This window comes from Scleropages formosus, chromosome 13 (assembly GCF_900964775.1).
Source record: "Scleropages formosus chromosome 13, fSclFor1.1, whole genome shotgun sequence".
Classification (NCBI taxonomy): Eukaryota; Metazoa; Chordata; class Actinopteri; order Osteoglossiformes; family Osteoglossidae; genus Scleropages; species Scleropages formosus.
Window position 1 is genome coordinate 12,121,397 of NC_041818.1, and position 25,191 is coordinate 12,146,587.

The window sequence follows — 25,191 nt, forward strand, 5'->3', positions numbered from 1 at the left end:
GCACACTTTATTCACTCTGCATGTTCCAGTCAAACTCCCTAGAAGCTCAGTAAGGCGGTATCAAGCTTCACTGCGCAATGGCCAGTGAGATAAATTAAATAAACATAGTGATAAAGTGAGTGAGCCCAATGATATAGAGCAAGGAAATGTAGCATTAAAGCGATAAAGAAAATGAGCACAATGCTAAAGTAAACAGATGTAACACTAAAGTAAGCAAACATAGTACTGAAAGCAAGGGAACACAATGCTACAGGAATTTAAAAAAAAAAAAAAATCCCGAAGCAATCCAGCACAGCTCCGAAGCGAATGAGCTTAACACTAAAGCAAACAAATACAGTTCTAAAGCAACAGAGCGTGATACTACAGCAAATGACATCTAAAAGAGCAAAGTGGGAAGCACAAGAGCAGATGAGGATAGAGCTAGAGCAAATGAACGCAGGCATACAACAGCAGGCATAAAGCACATGAGCACAGCAATAAAAACAAGACAAGAAGTCAGAAAAAATAAGCATCAGACTGGACTGCTCACCTGCAAATTGAAAATGACAGCAGTTAGGCTGTTGGCCCTAGCAGGAGGCCTGGCTCTAGATATCCATCAAGGCATCGTTTCAACTTGATGTAACACTGTTTGAACAAGACCTGCTTTATGACCCAGCCTCCAGTTGGGATGAGAACCGCTGCTGGCAGAATAACTTAGGAGTGCCTTGTACTGATGGATTTTAAACTGAATAAATAATAAATGACTGATGAGCTGTTGCAGAATGTGTTTAGATTCCGCCTCATTCCTGAAGCGCAAGCCAGCAGCACAACATGGAGCCAGGCTACCAAGGTGAACATGCAGCATTTTCCAAGGACCAGACTATTAAAGACCAAGAGATTAAGAGCACGGAGGGCACCTACTTCCCAAAGCTGGGCCATCAGAACAGGCAAATATGTGGCTCCAGCTCACTCAGTTTGTCCCACCCCCTTCCACATCCATGCCATATTGGAATTCATTGCTAGAAGACACGAGAGCCATCACCCAATGTCCTTTGGACACTCCATGGATTTATGGAGAATTCCTCAGAATCAGCACAATCTTTTCTCAACAACAAACATGACCCTCAAAGGGTTGGCTTCCCTGGAGAGAGAGAGAGAGAGAGAGAGAGAGAGAGAGAGAGAGAGAGAGAGAGAGAGAGAGAGAGAGAGAGAGAGAGAGAGTACACAACACACTCCTAACCCAAATACACCTTCCATCCCTTCTCACCATGTTTTCCTTGCTCACACCATAATTCTAACCTCACTCACTACATCTGTGCCTCACAGTCTATCATTACTGACCTCCCAGCAACTTACTTCAAAATAACCCTCCAATAATCAGAGAACAAATAATGTCAGCAGCCTTCAAAACCCTTTCATTCGGGTGTTTATGAAACTGGGACCATGCAGACAACAGGACAGGTATTTAACCTGAGAGATCAGTCAAGAATTCATATCCACTATGCTGCTGCAGTTATTAGACCCATAAAGAACATACAATTACATCAGATGCTTTTCTCCAAAAGCAGGTTAGAATATTAAGCTACTTACAATTGTTTACTCATTTATACAACTGGGTAATTTTACTGGAGCAATTTAAGGTATGCACCTTGCTCAAGGGTACTACAGATAGAGGTGAAACTCATATCTGTGATCTTTAGGTCCAAAGGCAGCAACTAACCACTATGCTGCCAGCTGGCCCATACCACAGACCATACTGTACCTCACTGCAGCCCAAGCACCAAGCTAGCACTAGCATTATGTTCATCACAGTGCTAGCAGCAAGCTCATGGCACCATTAGCAGGATATTCCAGTTAGCTGAGGAGAAAGGGTTTGCCACTAGTAGGCCACTAAACAAGAAACTAGAGTGGACAGTCCTGAGCCGCATGGAACAGCTCAGATAAAGAGTCTTTATCGGTGCATTGGCCCTCTCACAGCAACCCTTATTGCCTTAGAGACCCAGAAATGGCTACTCACCCATTTTGCTTTCATGTACCTTATGAACGCATATAACCTTATCAGGATCGCACAGCACCTCATATCACATCGCGCCTGCCAGAACTAAGGTGACACTGGTGGCCGACCTTTTTATGACGAGGGTGCAGTTTTATCTATTCATCTGATGTATGGCTATTCGCCGGAGAACGGAGAAGCCAGTTTCCTCTTTACTGCAAGTCTTAGTGTGTGGAAACAAAATAAGTCTGCAAAGAGAGAGCCCTTAAGCACTAACCTGAGTAGCACCACTGAGCACAGCTCCTTACAACAGCAGTAGAACAATTACAGAGGGAACCATCTGCTACTTATGAAAACACAAGCATGATGGTTACGCAAGCAAACAAAAGGTATCTGTGTTGGCAGCACAAGCATCATAGAGATAGTGGCAACTCCTAATGATACTGGCATCATAATTATACAGATCAGAAAGGATTACTGATTACCCCTCCAAGAGGAATACCATGGTTACAAAGAAAAATATTGGTTACTCCTTACAATAACATCAAGGATACTCATAATAGAGAGGGCTACAGTGAATAAATGCAATCTTACTATTAACTCAACTACACTACTGATTTGCTTGAAGGCCTTTTATCTGCAGATGCACTCATCCTTGTTATACAGACATTCATGTATCAAGACATCAAGATTTTGTGCAGTCATTCTGGCACAATGAGTCAGTCCCCAGTGAAAGATAAGACAAACACCTATGTAGATATACAGGCAGAAAATGATGGGAATATGAAACACTGCATTGTGTTGGCCAGTGCAAATCCTTATTTTCGTGTATTCAGGTTTCATGATGAGTTTAATTATTTGAAAAAAACTGAAAATGGTAGAATGAAAACTGCTCATCAGTATCAGAAAGGATCTTGGGCCAGTCCATCACCTCGTAATCTCAAAGCTGGTTTGAATCTCACAGCAGCCATTTTCAAAAGTCTAACACTGAACTGCTTCACTGAGAATACCTTGCTGTATAAATGGGAAAATATCTGTATGCTGAATAGTGTACAAAACTATTGCCTTTATCCAAAACAACCTGCAATGTTAATCCTTTCAGTGTACATTATGAAGGGTAATGAGTGTGACAGGAGTAACACGCTTGCTGCGATATCTATAATCATCCACACAAAGTGGTGTAGAACTGATTTTTCTGCTTATTTTCTAACACTTTACATTGTATTCCTCACTCCAGTCATTATTAAACTACAGCTACAATTCACTCTGCTTGCAGTGCCCTTTTCCATTCTGCTATTCCTTTTATATTATGTGTACGGCATTCGTACAGTACATTCTATTAGTTCTGTGCCACAGTTTTTTGTAACTTAATATTATCATGAAACTTTCAATTTGGCACAAGATCTGTAACTAACCATTTCATTCACAAACTACTTTGTACATTCTTCTGAAACCTGGCAAAAGGGGCAACTAGTTTAATAAGGAAGAACTTGTTTTAGAAGCTCAAGTTGTATTTAATAGTTTTGTCTGTTTTGGGTCATTTTGAGAGAATTTGTGTCAATCTAGGAACAGATTAAATATTTTCCCATAAGAAATAAGTGGCAGAGCTTCTTTGGAATCCTTATGCCTACTTTATGAATGGATTTTTAGGAAAGAATTCTTAGGGGACAGGTAAAAGTCTGGATATACAGTATATATACACTACAGAGCGCAATACTTACGTTTACAAATGTTTCTCTACTTAGACCAGAATATAAAACTATGTTTTGTTGTCGAACCACAGACTGCTGTCTCATGTGTTATAGAACTGCTTGACAACATAGTGTAGGCGATTAGATAGCACGTGGTGGCCAGGCCCCACTCGGCCACTCGGGACAACGCTCACAGCATGGTAGATGCTCATATCACACCGGTTTGGGATAAACTTCATCCAGGTGTCACATGTCTTCCTAATCCGAGGCTGCATACAAGTATAACTTTGGTTAAAAAATGAAGAGCAGATTAAGCCACATAACATTAAAAGTACCGCTGAGGTGTGTGGTGTCTGTGCAAATTTACAGGAGCGACAGTGTGCTCGAAGGACTTGCTATGCATTTCATAATCACTTAACAGACAACAGTAGAACAAAGTGGCTTTTTTAAAAACATTTAGATTTAAATACACACACACACACACATTTTCAGAACCGCTTGTCCCTTACGGGGTCACGGGGAACCGGAGCCTACCCGGCAACACAGGGCGTAAGGCCAGAGGGGGAGGGGACACACCCAGGACGGGACGCCAGTCCGTCGCAAGGCACCCCAAGCGGGACTCGAACCCCAGACCCACCGGACAGCAGGACCGTGGTCCAACCCACTGCGCCACCGCACCCCCTTTAGATTTAAATATTCAAATTATTTTTGGATATGCATGTTGGTTTGCTGCGTTCACTCGGAACTCAGAAAACAAATGGGTTTTCAGATAATCTACTGCACATTTTAAGTCATCATTGACAGCCAAGATTTATTGTCAAACCCACTGGACCCAAATGCCAGCAAGATAAGCCCAATTGATCCAAAACCATTAGATGCAAAAACAATAACTCCAAATTGATCCAAAGATAAATTGACTGCTCTGGATGCAGACCCAAGTGATCCTCAATTCCATCTGGCATCTAGGCTCACAGAGAACCAACCTGGCCTTTATGTCAGTAGGAGTACAATCTGCTATTGGAAATGCCCCTCAATAAATTGCTACAGAATTAAGAGCAGTCCAAATTTCGGAATTAATCACATCATTCTATGCTAATAACTGAAAACAGCCAACAGTCTAAAAGTGTGAAATGGTTGGAAGAGGCTTTTTAATATGCAAATAGAGCATCAAAGTAGCTACATGCATCATTTCACTGCAAACTGGAGCACTGTAAACACAAAGAAAGCACGGCCAGAACAGTGTCAGTAGCCCTGGGTGCCCCAAAGGTAGTTACGATTAACCACAGTCCGTGGCAGATGAAGTGGATGAGTACTTTAGGTGCATTTTTATGCATGTCCACAGCTAACAGAGTGGAGAGTGCAGCAGCTTCTGCTATGAAGAGTGTGGGCATTTTCCCCAAAAGGTGAAGACAGACAAGTGTAAAGTAGAATTATGTAACTGAAGACCAAGGCAACATCATACTGTTTTTCAGAACAAGCGTGGTGCAGCAGAGAAATAAACACTGCATGTTTACCAAGTCATGTTTGCTCTCAGTTGAGGGAATAAGTCATGACAACAGGAAGGCTTCGCACATCATGCAGGCTACATGAGGGCTTACAGAAGGAACTAAAGCTGAAGAACTTTGCTAAGTCTGTGATTATCCAAACACAAGCCTCACCATGAGGGTGAGAATATGCAGTCTAGCGGTCAAGACAGCTTAGTATGTGCCTTTGTTTTTGACCTGTTTACACCTTCTTTCTTTCTTTCCTTCTTTCATTGTAAACCTGAAAATAAAAATGCATCTGATCATCTCTGTGATATTTTGGGAAAGAACAGCTCAAGGCTTTGAAGAAGTACTGACCTTCTGTCGTATCTATTATCCCAGTATTTCAGTGGAAAATGAAAAACAAAGGTAAAGGCACGAGGCAGATTTTACCATCCCTGTAAATGGGCTCCTCAACCTGAGCTTCTGTGTTTCATCCTAGATAACCAGATTATCACTGTCTGACTCCTCCAAAAGCCACACGCTATTTTTGCTACCTCGACATATTGTACACGAAATGCGGTATTAACAATGATTTAAGGAGTTATATTTTAGTGATGGGGGCGTGGTGGCGCAGCAGGTTTGGACGGGTCCTGCTCTCTAGTGGGTCTGGGGTTTGAGTCCTGCTTAGAGTGCCTTGCGACGGACTGGTGTCCCGTCCTGGGTGTGTCCCCTCCCCCCTCCAACCTTGCCAGGTTGGGCTCCAGCTCACCGTGACCATAGGGGGGCGCAGAGGGTTTGGCTAGGGCCTGCTCTTTGGTAGGTCTAGGGTTCGAATCCTGCTTGGGGTACCTTGTGGCGGAGTGGCAGCCCATCCGGGGTCTGTCCCCTCCCCTCCAGCCTTGTGCCCTGTGTTGCTGGGATAAGCTCTGGTTTGTGGAGACCCTGCTTGGGACAAGCAGTTGTAGACAATTATGCATGTGTGTATTTGAGTGATGTGAAGTCTATACAGATGAGTGTCATTTCTTAGTCATAAATTCAATTCTTTATTCACTATTCCTTGCTAGATGTATCTGTAATATGACAAACTTTCACATTCATGTCAATTTGACCTTAAAAAAATTATATGGTGGCATAATGAAGATTCAAAAATTTATAAGAGTTTAGATCTCAGTATAGGTTTTAAAGATCTTAAAGTTCAAATATTACTAATAGAATTTACAAGAAAGGCATTTCCAAAACCAAGTATTTACTTTTTTAAAAGCTTCTGACTCCATGCTTTCACATGCCTTGTTGAATTTCTATCCTTCTACTTCAATCTGAAGTGTACTTTTCCTTCCTCAAAGTCAGAAAGTATGCTCAGACAATATAGATTACAATAAGTCCTTGGACTTATTGTAAATAGACTACTTTTCTTCTAGACCTGAAGTTCATAGACCTCAATTTTTCTGGAAAAGGTTCTCCTTTCAGTTGAAATCACCTGTGGTTCCTCCTAAACCAAGATGTTCTGGAACCTACTAGGATGTTCTCATTAGCATGGAAGCTTTAGCAGCTTCTCTTCCTCATTAGCTTGGAAATCATAAAAGCTTCTAATTTTAACAACCTAGGAAATTCTCTTAAATCTGGGAGGTCTAGCAGCTATTGTCACCTCTCTTATTTGCTTTAAACCCACAGTAACTCCATAACATATAAGCTCCAGCAGCTTCAACTTCACCTGGAGTCCAAAACAACTACTACTACTACTAGTGCTTGTTAGCCTGGAAGTCTTAGCAGCTCTTGTAACTCCTGCACCTCCTTTCTCCCATCACACCCAATCAGCTTGAATAGGCTAACTTGCAAAGAAGTAATGTCTTCTGGCGTCAAGGAAGAGCTCCTGTAAATGAAGCCACAAACACAGTGGTACAACTGTGTGCCTTATACATCAGATTGACATTTCCTGCATAAAAACTGAAAGGAGTTGAAGGCTTCACTCACAGGAATATTGGCCATTTACAGTAGATTCCAGCATCAGCACAGAAATGTGAGAGTTTGCTGGCACTGCTCTCACTTCCAAAATGCAAAGCCAGCTGTGTGGACATTCACAAGGACATTGCTCACTGACAAAAAGGAAGAATCAAAATAATATAATATACTTAGGAAAAAAATATATATATTACAGTTTCTTCTACAAGCACATCTTCTTCAAAAGCAAGCATGGCCTATTCTGTTTCATTGAAAATGCTCTACCTGTCAAGAGTGAGAAGCTGTCACACAATTTAAAAAAAAAAAAAAAAAAAAAAAAAAAACAGCACCTTCAGGCTTTCAGAGAAACTCAACCAAGAGTTCTTACAGTGGGGATCAGGTGGTAGTAAAATTTAAGTGCCCCAGAACACAGAGCACCTTCATGTTGTAGGTTTCTACTCACACTGTATGACATCACAAATGGAGAGGTAGCATCATTTAGGTGCCCTAAAATGGGTCAGGGCTCCAGGTACAGGGGGACATCAGCAGACATAAGCATATACAACTCTGAACTACAGGAGTTAATCAGAAGGTTTCTTCAGCACTTAGCGTTCAAACCCGTATACCTGACGCAGTGTAAAATACCAAACCACACTGCCCATGTCAACAGTTTGCTTCTTCTGCATTTCGTCAGGTCAGTGTGCATCAGCCCGCCACTGGGCACATTGACCTTCATCGTGGAGTTCAGCTTATTCTGCAAGTGGTTTTTCCACTACCTCCCTTTAACATAGACTCAGAGTCTCTACTGCCTTCAGAAAGGGTTCACTTTCTACCAAACTTTAATCTGACCAGAAGAATAGCACACCAGCTTCTTAAATATTTAATCTCACCTGAGTGCCAAGGAACAGCCAAGCATCAAAAATCATTTCCCCATGCAAAGAGCAGGGACATGATTCTATTACTGAACCAAGCTGATATTTCTTCTCATGCAAGTGAACTGTCACTCCCCCCCCCATTCCCCTCCCCCAAAACGATACCAGAATATTTCAGCCCAGCTCCACACACCTACATTTTAGTTCCAGCCTGCTTGAAGTCACACTGAACTACACCCACACACCTTAATATCGAACCACCCCCAAACAGTAAGCAGATAATGCTATACGACCACACAAATATTTATATGCTGTTTTTTTAGGTTCTGCACCCACATGCTTCAGCAGCTAACGCAACATACATACATTGTTTTTATGTATATACAGGTAAATACATTTTAAGTATTAATATATGCACACATACTGTAATTTGTTGCTCAGATTTTTGATAAAAACTGAGCAATAAATTGAGATATCGTATTCCTCACGCACTAATGTTTTCTGCTTAAATACTATATATACACACACACACACACACACACACACAGATGCACATACACATAGTATAGAAAATAGCAAAAAAAAAAAAATGATCTCAGTTTGAGGACCCCTGTAACATGGGTCATCACAGTATCTAGTGAGTGACTGAGTATATTCTGGAGCAACTGAGCATACAAAATGACAAATTCAGCTAAAAGTACAATCAGCAACTGTCACATTACAAGACCGTATCCTTAACTGCTATACTTACCTGCTGTTCCAAGCCTGGTAGCTGCCTATTGCCGCTGTTTTCTCAAGGGTTATACCTGTGATTATAAGAAACACAGCTGTGTCTACATAAGGAAACCGTACACATACAACTAAGTAGCTGTACTCACACAAGAACACATGTATCTGTATGAGGAATAGCTGAATGTGTCTCAGCAGGACTGGAAACTAGCAGTACATACAGTATTACCTGTATCTTCCATGATTCCAGTTTTCTCAATAAGAAAATTTCTCACCTAACAGTCTACATTTGCAGCACAGCATTTCCATGAGCTAATCCACTTGAATGTTGTTTTTTTCCCTACTAAAAGTTATCAGTACCAGCAATTTCTACCAAGAAAGTGAGTATTGGAGGAAACCGTCTGTAATGAGGATAACAAGCAGGCAGTTTGAGTCATAGTTGGTAAACAGCGTTGTCCCATTCTGGGGCACAGCTCTGGCACTGTGGTCTGCTGCCAACTTCCTGTTCTCATGTGACTTGATCATCACCTACATCCCCAGGACACACACCATCACCAGTACACACACAACTCTGCCAATAACAGTATCACCACCAGCACTGAAAACCACCCTCACCGCCAACTCCAGCAACACTACCAGCATTACAACTCACCCTCTCTGCTGCAATTCAGACAAATAATGCAAAAGCAGCCATATACCAATGTTAGAACTCCACTGGCTCAGAACTTCAGAGAAACAAGAAAGCAATTAAATTTCTTCCTTTAGAACGTACATAATCACTCACCCACACAGGCCGCAAGGCAGATGGAAATACTCGCTCTTATATACATCTGTTTCTCCATTTCTGTTCCTTCAACATTGGCAAGAATGGTTGACTGTCAGAGTACAACTTTTCCGACAAAGTCATTTGTCCTATGCCACGGACTGCAAGAGAGCTGCAGGTTGTTTTTAAGAAATTTGCAAAGGAAATGGGTAAACTTGCCAGTCAGAGATCCATTCTGGTGAACGTAGGGAGATCATGAATCACAGCAAAGGATTCCAGGTTGGAATATACTACTACAATTTTTTTTTCAACTGTATTATATGTACCCTTTTCTTCCTGCAAGACAATCTTACATATCAGTGGGTAGAACCATTATGTGCTGATAATATGCAAGCTCTACAGAAGAACAGGCCTTGTTTATACATGTATGCACTACACGTATGCAGTCCCTGACAATCTACACACTCCCAAAATCAAAATATCATGTAGGACTATGGGGAATCATCTGAGTATTTATTTCCATTGTGCACTTTTTAATGGAGATTTCAATGCGTCTTTTCATGGAATAGTTTGTCAAAACCGAGAAGTAAAATCTAAGAGCAGCCACATCTCTACAGAGCCTAAAGCCTCCTAGAGGTGTGGAGGATTGATGGAACTACTTCTTCTTATGCTAAGTACTAAATGGTGGAGGCCTTTGCAGTTAGGCTGAATGAAATTAATCATACTTTTCATGACTTAAAAATGCTTTCTGGGAGCTAAAAAGGCTTTTGGGAGCAAAACAATTTCTCATTTCTCATGCTTTTAAAGCAGCTTTTGGGATTTTGTTCCATTTGATGGGAGTCTAATATCTAAACTGAACCTGCAATTCCTTCAGGTGAAATTCTCACTGATTTTCATGTCCTCTGCATTACATGGCAACAAGCAGTTAATAGGAAGAAGCAGTTAACAGGGAAGAATTAGATACGGAAACATTATACCATCCTGTTGATAGGACGGTCACACTTTTAGTATGACCACCATGTTCCCTTTATGTAAGTTTATAAATATTTCGTAAGTTATTTGTGTGCTTAGCATGAGAACTTTACATATCTTTTGGAACCACTACAGCCAGCAGGGTTACAGAAGCTGCCCTTGTACACCTTTCCTGGATTTTATGCAAAGTAACGTGGGTAGACCCAACTCCGGCCAAATGACTGGCAGACTGGAAGGAGTGAGGTGCAGCGCACAAATGCATATCACGACCTTAGGGTGGCCTTGCAGTCACATATTGTGGATGTAAATGGAGCTCGTGTCAACACGGTGCATGGATCAGACGCATCAAACTGCCAAGGCCCAATCAATGTGACCAGAGCTCCATTCTTACAAACAAGCAAAACAATCAGTGTGACACTGTAATAGGATCGGCTCCTGAATAATCAATACAGTAATGTTAGCTGGCAGGCACTTGGAAAGCAAACCTGTTATTACTGCACAACCACCATCAAAACACCTGAGAAGCTCAAGAGAGGGATACGAATCAACAACTCACACTAAAGGTTATCCATTCAGAGGGCTATTACCCTTTCTGGTACTGCTCTTTTTAATCACAATGCACCTGTATCATCTCATTGGTAGACTTTCATGGGGGGGGGGGGGGGGGTTGGGGAAGCGCTATAACTCATGTCATGTTAACAACTGTACTCTTGGTCTTGTTTTGAAATTAAACTGTAGGTCTGCTACTTGCTGCTGCCGTCGATGCATGAAGGTCACATTTTGCAGAGGGTGGGTTTCACAAAAAATATTCACTGAAACCACCAGTGTAAGCCTGAAACCAAAGACTTTTGCCATTTCTCTCAATATAAACAGAGCTGGCTGGGTTTTTCTCCCCTCTAGTCTCAAGCTGGAACCCTGCCCTCTGCTGGTGAAGGCTTACAGGTGGATGTTGTCCCCAGTGCAGGGCAATGGGAATTGGTCCTGACCACACTGACCATCTGTTTAAACAGAGATTAAGGCTTTGTTTCATCTGTTAATGACATATTTTGAAAGTCATCCAAATAGTAGTGCATAAGCTTCCCCCTAAGTGACAGGCAGGGTCCAGGGAGCAAGAGGTAGAGACGAGAGGCCCATCCAGCCCACCTGTGAGCTACCACATGCCTCAGACTCAGACCAGAATGCCAGGTCCATGCAGGTGCTACTCATGGGACGAGCAGTCAAGTCCTGCAAGATGGCCTGCAGCGTGGCATCCAGGCCATCCAGCAGCACCGAGCTGTGCACAAGGCGGCATACAGTCCTTTTTCACACCGTCTCATGATATCACAGCAGCACAATCTAACTCCCCAACACTCAGAAGTGTTTGGAATTAGCACACTGAAAATGCAAGCGAAGAGGACTAACTAAGCAGACGTGCATTGAATAGTTGGTATAGCCAACCCATTTACTACTTTTGGCTTTCACAAACATGTTAGTTTATTTTTTTTATATTGTAGTACCCTTTAGCAAGGTACTTACCTTAAAGTGATTCAGTAAAATTAGCCAGCTGTATAAATGGGTAAATAATTGTAACCTTAACATTGTAACTCACTTTGGAGAAAAGCATCAGCTAAATGAATATGAATATATATATATATATATTTATATTTCTGTGTACCACCCTTCGCCACAGGAGGCCTCAGGTCCCTTAACAAAAAAAGAATATAAGCAGCATGTGGAGAAAAGGAAAACCAACTATCTTGAAAAACTGCATCTTCTGAATACCGATTAACAACCAAAAATCCTGCTGGCAGAATATGTGTTCAAGGAACTGAATGGTTATGATCAAATTCATTTATTCATTACTTTACAAACAAAATGGCTATCATTAGTAACAGAATTAGAGCTATATTAAGAGGAATGAATGACATCTGACGTGTAGTGAGTGGCAAATAGAACTGCCTTATCTATATCCAGCTGCATAAATGGATAATGGTGTATAACATATAGCTGTGAAAGTGTCTCACCACCTAATGGGTATAATAAAGTCACCTGGCAAGTGTACTTACAGTCTGTGGGCAATGCCAACAAAAAAAGCAAGCGTTCCAAGATGAGCATCTAGCCATTCCATGACTGGCTGGATTTGAACCAGGACAACGTCAGTGCTGTGCTTTGAGAAGCTAGTGCAACAAATACATATGCAGATATGAAAAACAAACTCAATTTGATCAGAATGTTTGCTGGAGTTATACATTTTTTTCTGCATATTCATTTGTTTTTCACTGCTACTGAAGTAAGATAAAGGGGGATTTTGAATGCGAGCATGACAAATGGAGTTTTTCCCCCAGCCTCTCCCAAGTTTCAATAGAAACCTGCCATGTTTTTACATTTCCTACAGAGATGGGAGAGGGGAACAGCAGCCTCGTCAATTATTTAAGCACCAAAATGAAATCTCACAACTGCACACTACCGTAACAACCATGCTCTTTCCCCCAAGGGAAAAGGCTATAATGACAGATTCAATCTAGGAGCAGTTATTGGAAGCGTTGAAAAGAGTGAGAGTGGGAATCGGGGAGGAGGCAGTGAAGGAAGCTCTGCTGTTTTGTTATTAAAGGTCAGTTACACAAGTGTAAAAATGGTGCATTTTACCCAAACAGTTTGGAGACCCCTCAGCCACGAAAGACATGGCCTCTCTGAGGATCAAGCTGGGTAACCGATAATTTCAAAACGATTAAGCTACCACATACCTTTAATGGCCAGCTTTTCCAACCAGCCTATTATTCCCAGTGCCTTCACGTCTCAGCTTTCTCTAACAGAACACTCGACTCTGTGTCATCATGGCCAAATTTCCATATTAACATGGCCATCACAAGTGGGGTGAACATGATGAGGATTCTAGAGGCCCACACCTGGAGAGGGCCCACTGAAATTCCTGTAGAAAACCATTTAATGTATTTTACTGAATTCCAAGTTGTTCCCCTGCCTACCAGAACAATGTTCCCTTTTCCTTCACAACTGAGAGGTCCCCACCAGAATGATAACCCTACCAGCATGAGCGCTCATGTGAGAGCAGAGTGACAGAAACCTTTTCTACTCAGCCAGCAGCCACCAGCCTGGCTCTCCATCTCTATGGGCTGTAATGGCATTGGATCACTTCCCCACTCTGACTGACACTGCAGTTAATAGGAAACAGACAGAAAGGCTCCCTATAGTCACACCTCTCCGTAACACACACAAACTTTTCCCACTGTCCTTCTAAGATGCACCCACCACATTGCTCTCACACCTTTCACTATGCTTTCCCTTACAAAGACACCATTATTTTTTCTGGTTATACATACCGTAATTTCCTCTTAAACATTTTTTCCATTATCTTCAACACACAAACTTTCATTTCTCTAAGATACAGCCTTATAGTTCACAAACATATTTAGAGGCACATTCTACTTCACTCTCCAACACAGTTTTTAAAAAGAAAAAAAAAAAAAATCCACACAGACACTGACAACCTTCTATTTGCTACTGCCTTTCTACCTCACTCGCACTCTTAGTTCCTTAGTTTTCCTCCTCTCCACCTTTGAGGCTCAGGAAATTGGCTTTAAGTTGAATTGTTAGCTGCTCAGTGCTTCAACTGGGTCTGGACTCAACTGCATCCACCAAATCACACCACCAGCTCCTCAGCACCCAGTACTATTGGCTAGGGACCTGGGAGGCGGGGGGTCAAGAACACACAACTACAGTCAAACTTGATTCATTCAGCGTATGACCAATGAAAGGTGTGGCACACGGTTCAAGCACTTCTTTCTCCAAAGGTCCACACTGAGAACTCTGCAAAATCAATACCAGGGCATAATGAAAGTCACACATCCACTTGCCAGAAATGCACAAACCAACAGTGTGCTAAATGAAAACTCAAGAGAAAAAGCCACTTTAACGGCATTACTTCTTCCGTTTACTTACATCTCTGTATTTATGGCAGTTGCTTAGTTGATGCCACCACCAAAAGTGATCTACACAGCTTAGTTTTACTCTTATTCATTTAACTGATGGGTTTCTCCAAGGCAAGTTTCAGTATTAAGCTTCTTACAATCATTTTTGATTTTCAATTTTTACTGAAGCAATTCAGGGTAAGGGAAGAATTATACTACAGTAAGAGGTATGATTCAAATGCAGATCCATTGAGTCCAAATGCAACAACTAAAAACTATGCTCCCTGCTCCACCTCTTTTAGTTTTAAAGCTAGGTATTTCAACAAAAGAAATTCAGCCTGTGTCTTTCTCAAGGGTAAAATATCAGTGCCCTTCCTGCTATTGTACCAGGCAAGCCTACGGGTATAAGCCCTCATGTTATCCATTACGCCACTCGTTATACATTACTGTACGTTTTGAGACCAGCGTGCTCCTTAGCTAAATCATGGAAACCGTCCAGCCATCCAGATGGACAGAGGCTTTCCCTAAAGGCTAGTGCATCATAGGCCTGGCAGCTCTCAGCAGAGGACGTGCAGAGGTCACTTCCCCATCATATTTCCCTGCTCTCAGGCAACTGACTCAGGTGGCACACAGCCTTCCGACAACATTTTTGCAATTTCAGGTGTAAATTATTACGCTACTTTTCCCTAGCCACATGTCAGATGCTGTCATCTCCACTCTTTCACCTGAAACCCAGCTGACTTTACACTGAAAAAGGACTCGTCATGTGCCTGAAGACATGCCTTCAGCACCAGTGTAAAAACAAAAATGTTTCCCCTGCTTGTGCTACACTGGTTACCTCAGTACACAGGGCTAGAGATTCAGAAAACATAGCGGTCGGGTATGACATTGTGTCCTGACTAGCAACAGCATCTACTCTAGTTGTTTGCATGTTTATTTCCAGCATTCCCAGAAGGACGCGGAGCAAATAATGGGTCATCGCTCATGATGCCATCCTTGGAATGAGAATTGCATGAAATTGCCCTTACAAAATGTGGAAAGTTGTTTGCGTCTCTTCAAAATCACAGGGGCAAAAAACATACTGCAACAATGTGAATTTTGTCAGACTCACATTATCATAACAAAGAGCTCCACCCTGTTTGGAGACTGATAAATGTCAACTAATTATCAAAATGTTTGCAGATGGCTTTTTGTGCTAATTAATCCTGGTTTAAATACTTCCATCTTCCTCCCTGTCCCATGGAAGCCGTCAGTGGAGGGTCTGTCTACAAAGGCTGTCCGCCAGGGAGCGAGCGAGCGAGCGAGCGAGCGAGAGAGAGAGAGAGACAGACAGACAGACAGACAGAAAGAGAAAGAAAGAGTGGAAGAGAAAGAGTACTGGACAAGAGGGGAAGACAAAGTGAGCAATAAAGAGGCATAAAGAATGACAGAAAAAAGAGGCAGACAGAGAAACAGAAGATAAAGGTGTAAGAGACAGACACGGAGCAGGAACAGCAAAGAGAAGTCAACAGAGGAAGCAAAGAGATGGAGAGAAAGAGCGATAAGGGAAAAGAAGAACTGAGAACTGAACTCCAGTCATACGAAAGCTGACCTCGAGGGCCAGGCTGTGCTGATCCTAGCCACCCTGACTAATCCTCTTAGCCGCACTGGAAGGCGTCAGAGGAAAGTCTGACGAGTGCCTCAATGACATGTTCATATGTTAAAAAGAGTTTGTGATGCAAACATGAAGACAGCATAGTAGGAGCACCTTTAAAATGATGAAGTAAATAAGTGACACATTTACATGTTAAAGACAGTCAAGTGAGGGGAAACTGCAGCTCATCACAAAGGAAAAGAGATTGGGTAGAGGGATAGGCTTTAACAAAAGACCATATGTTCAATAGGCCATTGAACACACTGCTTTTTAGCATACTTTCTTTTTTGTGACTTCTCTGCTCTGATCAATGGTTTCTTAGCACGCAGTGATTTATTTCCACGGAACCCAAGGCCAATGGCACAACGACCTCAAGAGAATGACCACAGCACTGGAGCAAGGTCTCAGTGGGAAGTGACAGTATTTGGCGCAACGGTCACTTGGCAGACCTGCTATCACTGTAATATGCACTACAGTGAGGGAAGGGATCACTCTTAGGGTTCATCTACACAGTTTGGCTGGATTCCCACACCCACGAGACAACCTATGAAGTTTCAGTTTTGATCTCTAAGTCAAATGAGACTCTTTGACTTACACACTCCTCCATCAGAAGCACGTGCTGTGGAAAATGAAAGTGAGGATGCAGTACATGACAGATGAAAGCACATGTCAGTCAAATCTGAAATGAGTGTAACGCTGCATCTTTCACTCTTTTGGAAATGGAATATTAATGTTCCTTACAGAAAGAGAGAAAGGTCCCCTCTCCCTGGCTCCATGTGAAATTAAGATGAGCAGTTGTATAGTCTTTACTAGCTACTCCATCTAAACAACCTCAGAAAAGATGAAAATTGCTTCATTTCCCTCTGGACTTGTTACTGTTATTATTATTCTGTCTAAAAACATGGCTAATTGGGGAACTTAAGCTTCTTCTTCACTGATACTGCTGTACAGGTGAGCAATCCACTGACACTTCTATGCCCAATTAACACACAAACATCCATGGGCTCATTATACCCGCTCAAGGAGGTTCAAACAGGGCCCCAGTAGGCCTTACTGAGGTTGTCTTGTACCTCCCTAGGTGCAACAAGACCCCTTGAGAGCACACTCTGCTCAGCCAACCCACGCATATGCTTCACAGAGTCAGCACACCTCAATGGCTCTCCAATCAGGTGAGGACAGGTGAGGCTACAAAATGCTCTAGCCACTCAGAGGAAGAAGGATTAGCAAGTCCGGTGACAGCAGCCTGGCCAATGATGAGACAGCACAGTTGTTACCCGGAGAACAACATGTAGAATTAGCCCTCCTGTTCCATATGGTGCATTTCTTAGATGGAATAATCCTGCAGACTGCAGCCCGTGTCATTGCCCTCATGTGTGGAACAAGAAACTAGAAAATTCACAATAGGTAACAGGAGACGCTACACTCAAACCGAAAACATGAAAGACTGTCTGGACAGTATGTGCAGATCTCATGCCCAAGCTGACAGAATCAGCAGATTTTAAAAACCATCAGAATGTGCATTTTTTTACATACTGTAGTTCATTTAACCCAATTCTGGCCCTTTACTTCCTATTGAAGGTTCTACTGTGTGGATTGGGTTAGTGTCAAAATCATGCCAATAATGTAGTTGTGCAGTCAATAAAGACTGGGAAAAATTTAGAGGCGAGTGACTTGCTGTTCAATTTTAAACAATACAGAACGGAGGAAGTGTTTACCAGGGTGATTCTGAATAAATCACAAACTGGGAGAATTCTGACACATTAAGAATAATTCAACAAAAAGCTGAAACACATTAGCTATTATTAAATCAGCGCTTGTGAGTTCCATTGCGTTCTAAATAGGGGATAAATAGACTGTGTCAAAGCATTGCAAATTTTCATTCCTTTACCATTAAATGAAAAGAAAATGGCTTGTTTTGACCAAATAAAAGCCATCTAAAACTCATTATCTCTTTATATTTTTATTCAATTTTTGCCTGGCTTTGAATAATTCTTTTACAAAACCTCTTTTCAGAGGAATCCTCTTTAGAATATCTCAAATTTTCTTATGAACAGTCAAGAAAATTTGTTTTTGCACAACCATCAGATTGTAAATAAGTGTACTGTGACCTCATGAAGCCACAGGTCCTCACCACCCACAGAAAGCAACAGAAATGAGATCTCACAGCTGCTCGACTTGCCTAATTAGGTTGTCCGTCTGCTTTCAAGCCTTGAGTCAACAAGCTCTGCAGAGGCCACAAAGGCGTCAAGCAAATTCCTCAAGCTCCCAATTCAAAAGCTTCAACCCCCTTGTTCTGGAACATCCACATTTCAGATAAATGAAGTTCTGGACTCCAGAACCTCAACATTCTAGATCTTATGGGTTACCAAGGCACCGAAACATTGATTTTTTCCTTCTGAGAAACTTAGACACCCACATCCCTCTACCCAAAGACAGCTACCAGGGCAGAGGTCGAAAGATGAGATGACACTGGAGGGGGTGAAAGAATGAGAAGATGAGAAAAGACAGCAGTGTTGGCCCCAAGAGGTGGGAACATGGAGGTGAAAAAGACATTGGAAAAAAGTGCATAACAGAAGGGAAAAGGCTTGCGTACACAGGTGTTGGGAAATACAAGTCATTAAATTTTGATATAATGACACTGCCATCTGCAAGTTGTCTGTAATGTTTGTGAAAATATATAGAATAAAAAATGGTATAAGGCCTCCTCTGTGCACATGCACGTACCAGAAATAAAAACGCAAAGATTTAATGTTTTTAGCGGACATTAGGGCATTCTAGGACTTTGACCTCAGCAGTGTCCCTGTGAGTTATAGTCGCATTCCTCCCGAGTCACAGACCTACACAGGCAGCTAGTTCAGGAGCAGGATGGGGGAACAGGCACCACCTCATTGCCCTGCTCAACCTGTCAATGTGTGAGTCCGTCACATAATCTTAGAGGGAGCACGCAAGGATTATTCACCAGACAGCTTGTGCTGGGCCAGAGGGAAGTACTGGGTGTTGTATTCCACAGCCTGCTGTCCAGTGGTTCAAAAGCTTAGATACATGGCCTTGCATGGTAAACGAACTCAACTAGAGTATTTGAAGTGATGCTTGGTTCAAACGCATTCTGAGAGGAAAGGGTCCAGAGGGAAGCTGAAGCAGCAGTCAGTGCACAGCATGTAGACCAAGTGCCATGACTACTGGAGACCGATGGACACTGCTCAGTGCAGACCACGATTTATACGAACATACAAATTTTTTAAATATGTATGGAAAGCGCAATAAATACTTCACTGCATAAACTACAGCACCATGTTTAATGCCAAAGTGACAGGAGTCGAGCTATGGAGTAGTCTGGTATTTGTGAAGAGTAGCATAAATTAGAGTGCTTGTGATGGAAGGAGCGAATCTGCTTGCCCTGCTGCAAGGCTCAGCCTCCTTAGGGTGAGGCCCCTCTCCAATTATTCAGCATGACCTTTAAGATATTAATCCACTAGTTTCCATTGCCTGCCATGGCCTGCCCATTTTCTGCCACAGGCCAATTAGAATAGACAAGAATCTAATTGCACCTGCCGTCTAGCGAGGTTTGTCTCCTATCTGTCCAAAAGGGTTTTGGGCTACGGCTAGGGGAACTCCACCGGTTCCAGCTAACGCTGTAAACCGAATAGATAAATTAATCATCTGGACACGGTATGCCTGCGGTGTGCTGATTCTGCCGGGTTCCAGGGCAAGCAGACAAGTAGGCTCTAAGGTTGACCCCTCCACAGAGCACTGCTCCCAATTTAATTGGTTCAGAAGCAAAGGTCAAAAGCTTTGGGCTCTACTTTCCAAAGGAATTTTGGAAAGAATTTTAATTTTGCTTACAAAATCTTACGAAAAGGTGTCTAACCTCTAAATTGCCAAGTTGTCCCGAAATATCAGGAAGCTCCGTGCTGCATTTCCCCGATGTGCTTCATCCATCTTACCTTTCTAAGGACTGCTGTTCTTTCTGTGAGCAGTATCTTCTCAGCAGAGTCCTCAAAACAGGCCAGAGGGACCTTAAGCACATTTGCATCAGATCTGAAAGGGTTATATTCCTCAAAGCTAACTGTGCAATACATGCAGTGGTCTTTCAGACACAGACTTTCAATATGCTACTGAACACAAAATTCCCTGTAAGACTTATGTTTTGCTTAACAGCTCCATGAGAAAGTCTTAGAAGCGCACCTGTGTATTTTCTGGACAGATTCTGGATTTAGCAATAATTAAGAAATATAACTCTATATAACAGAATCTACAGAATTTCTGCTCCCCCTCCCTCCTCCTTCTACAGCGTGAGTTTCAGTTCTATCTGGGTGATGCGCTGTGGAAAATGGAACTGCAGGCCATTTTCTCTCTCGTGAAAAAGTTTACAAAAGTGACCGGTGAAGAAACTAACTATAAATAAATGAATGAACTCAGAAATGCATGTACCTCTGAAAATTTGTAAAACAGATGTTCATAATACACGTCTACTTCATTTAACAAAGAGAACATTCATCACATTTCTGACCAAAGACCTTCCATGCAAATTTTGTTGACTTGAACCATGCACAGTAGGACCTTTTCCAAATCTAAATATCATTCACCAATACAAAAAAAAAAATATATATATATTTTCTACATATCAAAATAGCAGTTATATTTCAAGCGTTTCAAAATCAAGTTGTCTACAAAGTAAAATGGTTCTTAAACCTTCATTCCTTTTCTTTCCAAGCAGAATGAGAAACTGGAAATGGAAGTCTACACTTCCTGGGACATGTGGTTTGGTCATCATATTAGACACAGCAGAATTATGGGGCTTCTACGATTCCACAGAGCTGCCTTACCTCAATATTATGTAATTTCCCATTTTTCATAGTAATATGGCATATTCCTTGGATGCTCATACCTTATATACATGTGGAACTTCTGGTTGCTGAACTTTTGATACTTGCAACTTTTGAGGATGTGCTTTCAAATTCAATAAAGGCAAGTTTTAGTGTGCCCTTGAAGGAGACATATAGCCTGAATTGCTTAAGTTAATTTGCACCTCTACAAATGGGTAACAGTGAAGCTGTAAGTTGAGTCACTGATGGATTTTTTTCTGCTGCCAAAGTACAACTGCATTTTATGGGCTAGGAAATTTAATAAATTGAAAGCACGCATCCATCCATCCATTAATCCCTGCCAGGTTTCAGTAATGACAGTTTGTGTGCATTAAGTGTTACTGTACTCATTCAAACAAGAATTTCCTATGCTAATACCTACAGTAGTCATCCTTTAAGAGTACTTCAGAAGGTGACATCAGATAGCACTGTGGGACATAGAGTCCATAAAGAGCATTAGCCTCTTTGCCTGTTCCTGCACTTATTGATCACATCCACTGCTATCTCCTTACATGTCTTATCGATTCAACAATTTACTGATCGTTACACACCATTCAAAAGCTTGAAACAGGCTTTGCCTATTCATGCAGTATGTGATACTAAAAATGAAAGCTGCCTGAAAATCCAGCCCATTCAATGACAAACTTTTGTCAAACTTACCATTACAAACAGCAAATCAGATAGCATATCAGCCATGTGACAGGCAGCAAATCACAAGGCCCAAAGCAAATCACGGAGCAACCGCTCATCATCAACATGATTTTATAAAGCAATTCTCTGTGCTGTGTCTTCTTGTATCCCTCAGGCTGCTTTCATGACAGTGTTAAACAACTGCTTAGGCCCAGTATGATGTTTAATGAAGATGCCATTAAAAACAACCTATTTACAAGATTGAACATGACATTTGTTTTGACTCCGCTTTTCACAATACTTAATTTAAGACCTCACAATACAATTGCTTTGTCTTCCTTATAACCACACTGTCTCTTGAGGAAAGATTCATAACTGGTTTACATGTATTAAGCATTTGTCTTTTCAGTATACACTGTCAAATACTCATAGGGAGCTGTACTGAAAGGTAGGGACAGAGCTTATCAACTTCACTGCCTCTCATTGCTGTGCTACGGGTAACCTTTGATCCCTTACCATGACAGTTTTGTGAACACACATTCTAAAGTTTCAGCTGAAATTCAGTAAAGAGGAATAAGGTTTTGAGGTGTAAGAAATGAGCAATCCCAATTTCAGAAGAGCCTTCTGTATTGTGATGGGGCAGGACATTGTCCACACCACGACAGAAACGACATCAAAGAAGTGTAACATATGTTCCAACAGTAAAGTATTCTATCAGTAGTTCAAGTCTTTCCAGACCATTTATACCATCAGACAGAGGTCAAGTGGCTACATCTATGCTATAATGAAGAGCTGTCATGTAATGAAGAGGTCTCATGGATCCATTGCAACCAACCACAGCATTAAATCAGTTTAAAGCATCATTTGTACAGATATTCATCCAAATAGTCCTAAAGTATTCTATCAGTATTCTTTCGTTCACTTTGTGTGTTCTTGAACAGAATGGCTTAGTCACTGCAACTCATCGCAACAGATTTTTTTGTGGAACTGAAGTGTCAGGGTCATAGAACAAAACCATTATAATGTGTGTTGAGAAATCTCTCAAATTTTACACTTTGGTACCTTCTACTGTCAAAAACACTAGCGGGTCCTAAAATAAGGACATCGGAGTTAAATTTCCAAAGAGACTGTTCTATAACATTCTGATATTAACAAAATTAAGAATATGATTCAGCAAAAGTCCCTCATATGGACAATGTCTGAACAAATACAATCATGATTAAGACCTTGGCTTCTGCAAACACTGACTAAAGTATAACCAAGTATAAAAACAGAAAAGGACACTACACTGAGAATCCTGTCACAGTGAGACCATTTGAAACTCAAAGTAAACAATTCTGTGATCAAAATGAGTACAATTCACACATTTCAGAGGCCAAAGGTACACAACAAAATCAGTGTAACTGAAGAACGAAAAAAAAAAAACCATCACCTGGACTTGATCAGCTGTGTATTTTCATAGGATCCATTTTCTGAGATGCATGTAAAAGCCTACACAAATTTTTGACAGTCTGGAGATAAATGTGCTCCCCCTGGCTGCAAACCACATCTGCAATACATAGCAAAAGTGTTGACTGTGCCAAGCTCTCTGAAGAACACCAACAAGGGGCCACAATAATGGCAACAACTTTGTGCCTCTCTGCAATCAAATACATCCTCATCAGCAGAGATTAGAGGTGTTCTGTCGCCATTATCTTAAACAGGGACTCAAGAGGTAGGAGGACCAAGGGAAGCTCACACCCCAACCTGTGTACCCCACAGAGCTGTCGCCAGATCAGAGCACATCCTCAGCCAACGGTCCTGCCACTTATATTTTTAGCTCCTGAGCTCCTGGCAATTGTCAGGGTGTGTGAAGCAGCCAGGAGTTCAGCAGAGAGATGGAGGACTGCTTGAGGACAGTTGGCCACCACCCCAGGGGGGTGGCAGGGTAGAGGTGTGGAGGCCAACCTCACACTCTGTGCCTTGTTTACTCTCTCAGTGGACCACGGAAAACTAGCTCGCCGCTCAATTACACTCGAACAGGCCTTTGGGACCAGGCTCTGAGTAACCACTGCTCCAATCTCATTCTGTATAGTGACTGTAGGGCCACAGTGCTTCCCAAACTGCACACAAGGATCTTGGTAGCAAACAGCTACACTGCAATTCACATTACTGCCTTACATGTAAAGCTGTATACATTATTGACGCATACAAATTTCAGCTAATTATTTACACCGTAAATAATTCTGTAAATCTGCTGAAATTTTTTATTGGTTTTATATGCTGATGTATAGAAGCTAAGGACTAAGACAACTTCTCCCTTATCTTATGATAGTTACGTACATAAGTCCAACACCATCTGCTACGATTATCTCCGTATTAAATATTTAATCATCACTTCAATCAGCAGCTATTGGACTAACATGTGCTAGCAAAATGGCATTATCAAACAAGTAAGCTTTGCTTTGATAATCGTGTGTTGTATGTAAAAATTTGCATAGGTTGTGAAGTGCACATATGTGTATTCTTTTGTATGTTTTGGTTTGCATGATGCTTTGGAGACAAGATCTGCAAAATGCATAAACACACAGCAGCATTTTTTTGCTCCAGTAAAAAAAATAATTTGGCTCTATTAATTAATTAGTCATTGTAAGTAGCTTAGTATGCAAATCTATCATTGTAAGCAGCTTTAGAGAAAAGTGTCATCTAGATAAAGATCAGTATTGTGTGTACAACACACAAAAGTTCGGGATTTGTGTCAATAACCTAAGTGCTTGCTTTACTTACTAAGACCAAAATTTATATTGATGAATTCTCAGCCAAGATACAAATAATGTCATGAAAGCACTTTGCAGGACACCCTGTCGAATTCAGCCCAAACAAAGGATCACAAGGCAGCTGTAAAAATGTGGAAGGCATGCATGGTTCACACAGAAAGATAACTGCCATGGTGAAGGCTGTAGTGCAGTTGACAAGGCATCACGCAACTTCTATTTATCAGTGCAGCACATGGTGGACCAATTTGCTGGGACAATAAGCGCGATACATGTAATGGCTCAAGTACGGGATTTCAGACCTGACCCTACAGACAGCATATGACAGCTTATGCCCTAGAACAACATAATGCCTGCCATTTCTTTACCTTTTCAAAAAAAAAATGCAGGCTTTAGTTAAAAGCCTTCTTGGTTATAGCAAGACATCTCCCATCTTGAATACCAGAGAGGACCAAGAATGTTTCCTATAACAATTTCCAGAATTTTATAGGGACTTTTCTGCACTAAAGAGTTCAAAACAACTACCCAAAAGAAACTCGTCAAGGGTTGGGTTGTGGGGGGAGGGGGATACAACTGCTGACGTGATTCGACTGATAAAGGTTGCCTGTCTGCACAGCTGAGGAAGCAGGAGGTTACCTAGGGTCAGAATAAACCCTGGCTAGACAGAGAAAGAGAGCAAGAGGCTGAGGTAGATACACCCAGATAGTACACAGGAACAGAAAGCAGGAGGAGAGAAAGACAAGACAAAAAAGCAAAAGAGGCATGAGTCAAAGAAGACAGAGCCCTACCTCACAGATCATGATGTCAACAGAAAACAACTAGCATGAGGTTCCCTTGGAGATGAAGTGGTGGATCTGGATATTTAAGTGTGAAATTCTGAACCTCACTAGAGTCTTTAGAGTTACTGCTCACCACCGCCTTCTCCAAACACCACCGTCCCACTGAAGTGCGTCAACATGCAGATCCAGATAACTGGCATAGACCACAGCTCCTGTCGGCACC

The 25,191-nt window shown here is 41.7% G+C and overlaps 1 protein-coding gene across 2 annotated transcripts in view; it reads right to left on the reverse strand.

The window, feature by feature from the left end:
* Positions 1–25,191, reverse strand: part of spock1 (SPARC (osteonectin), cwcv and kazal like domains proteoglycan 1) — a 192,134-nt gene that overhangs the window by 165,116 nt on the left and 1,827 nt on the right. The window lies entirely within an intron of this gene.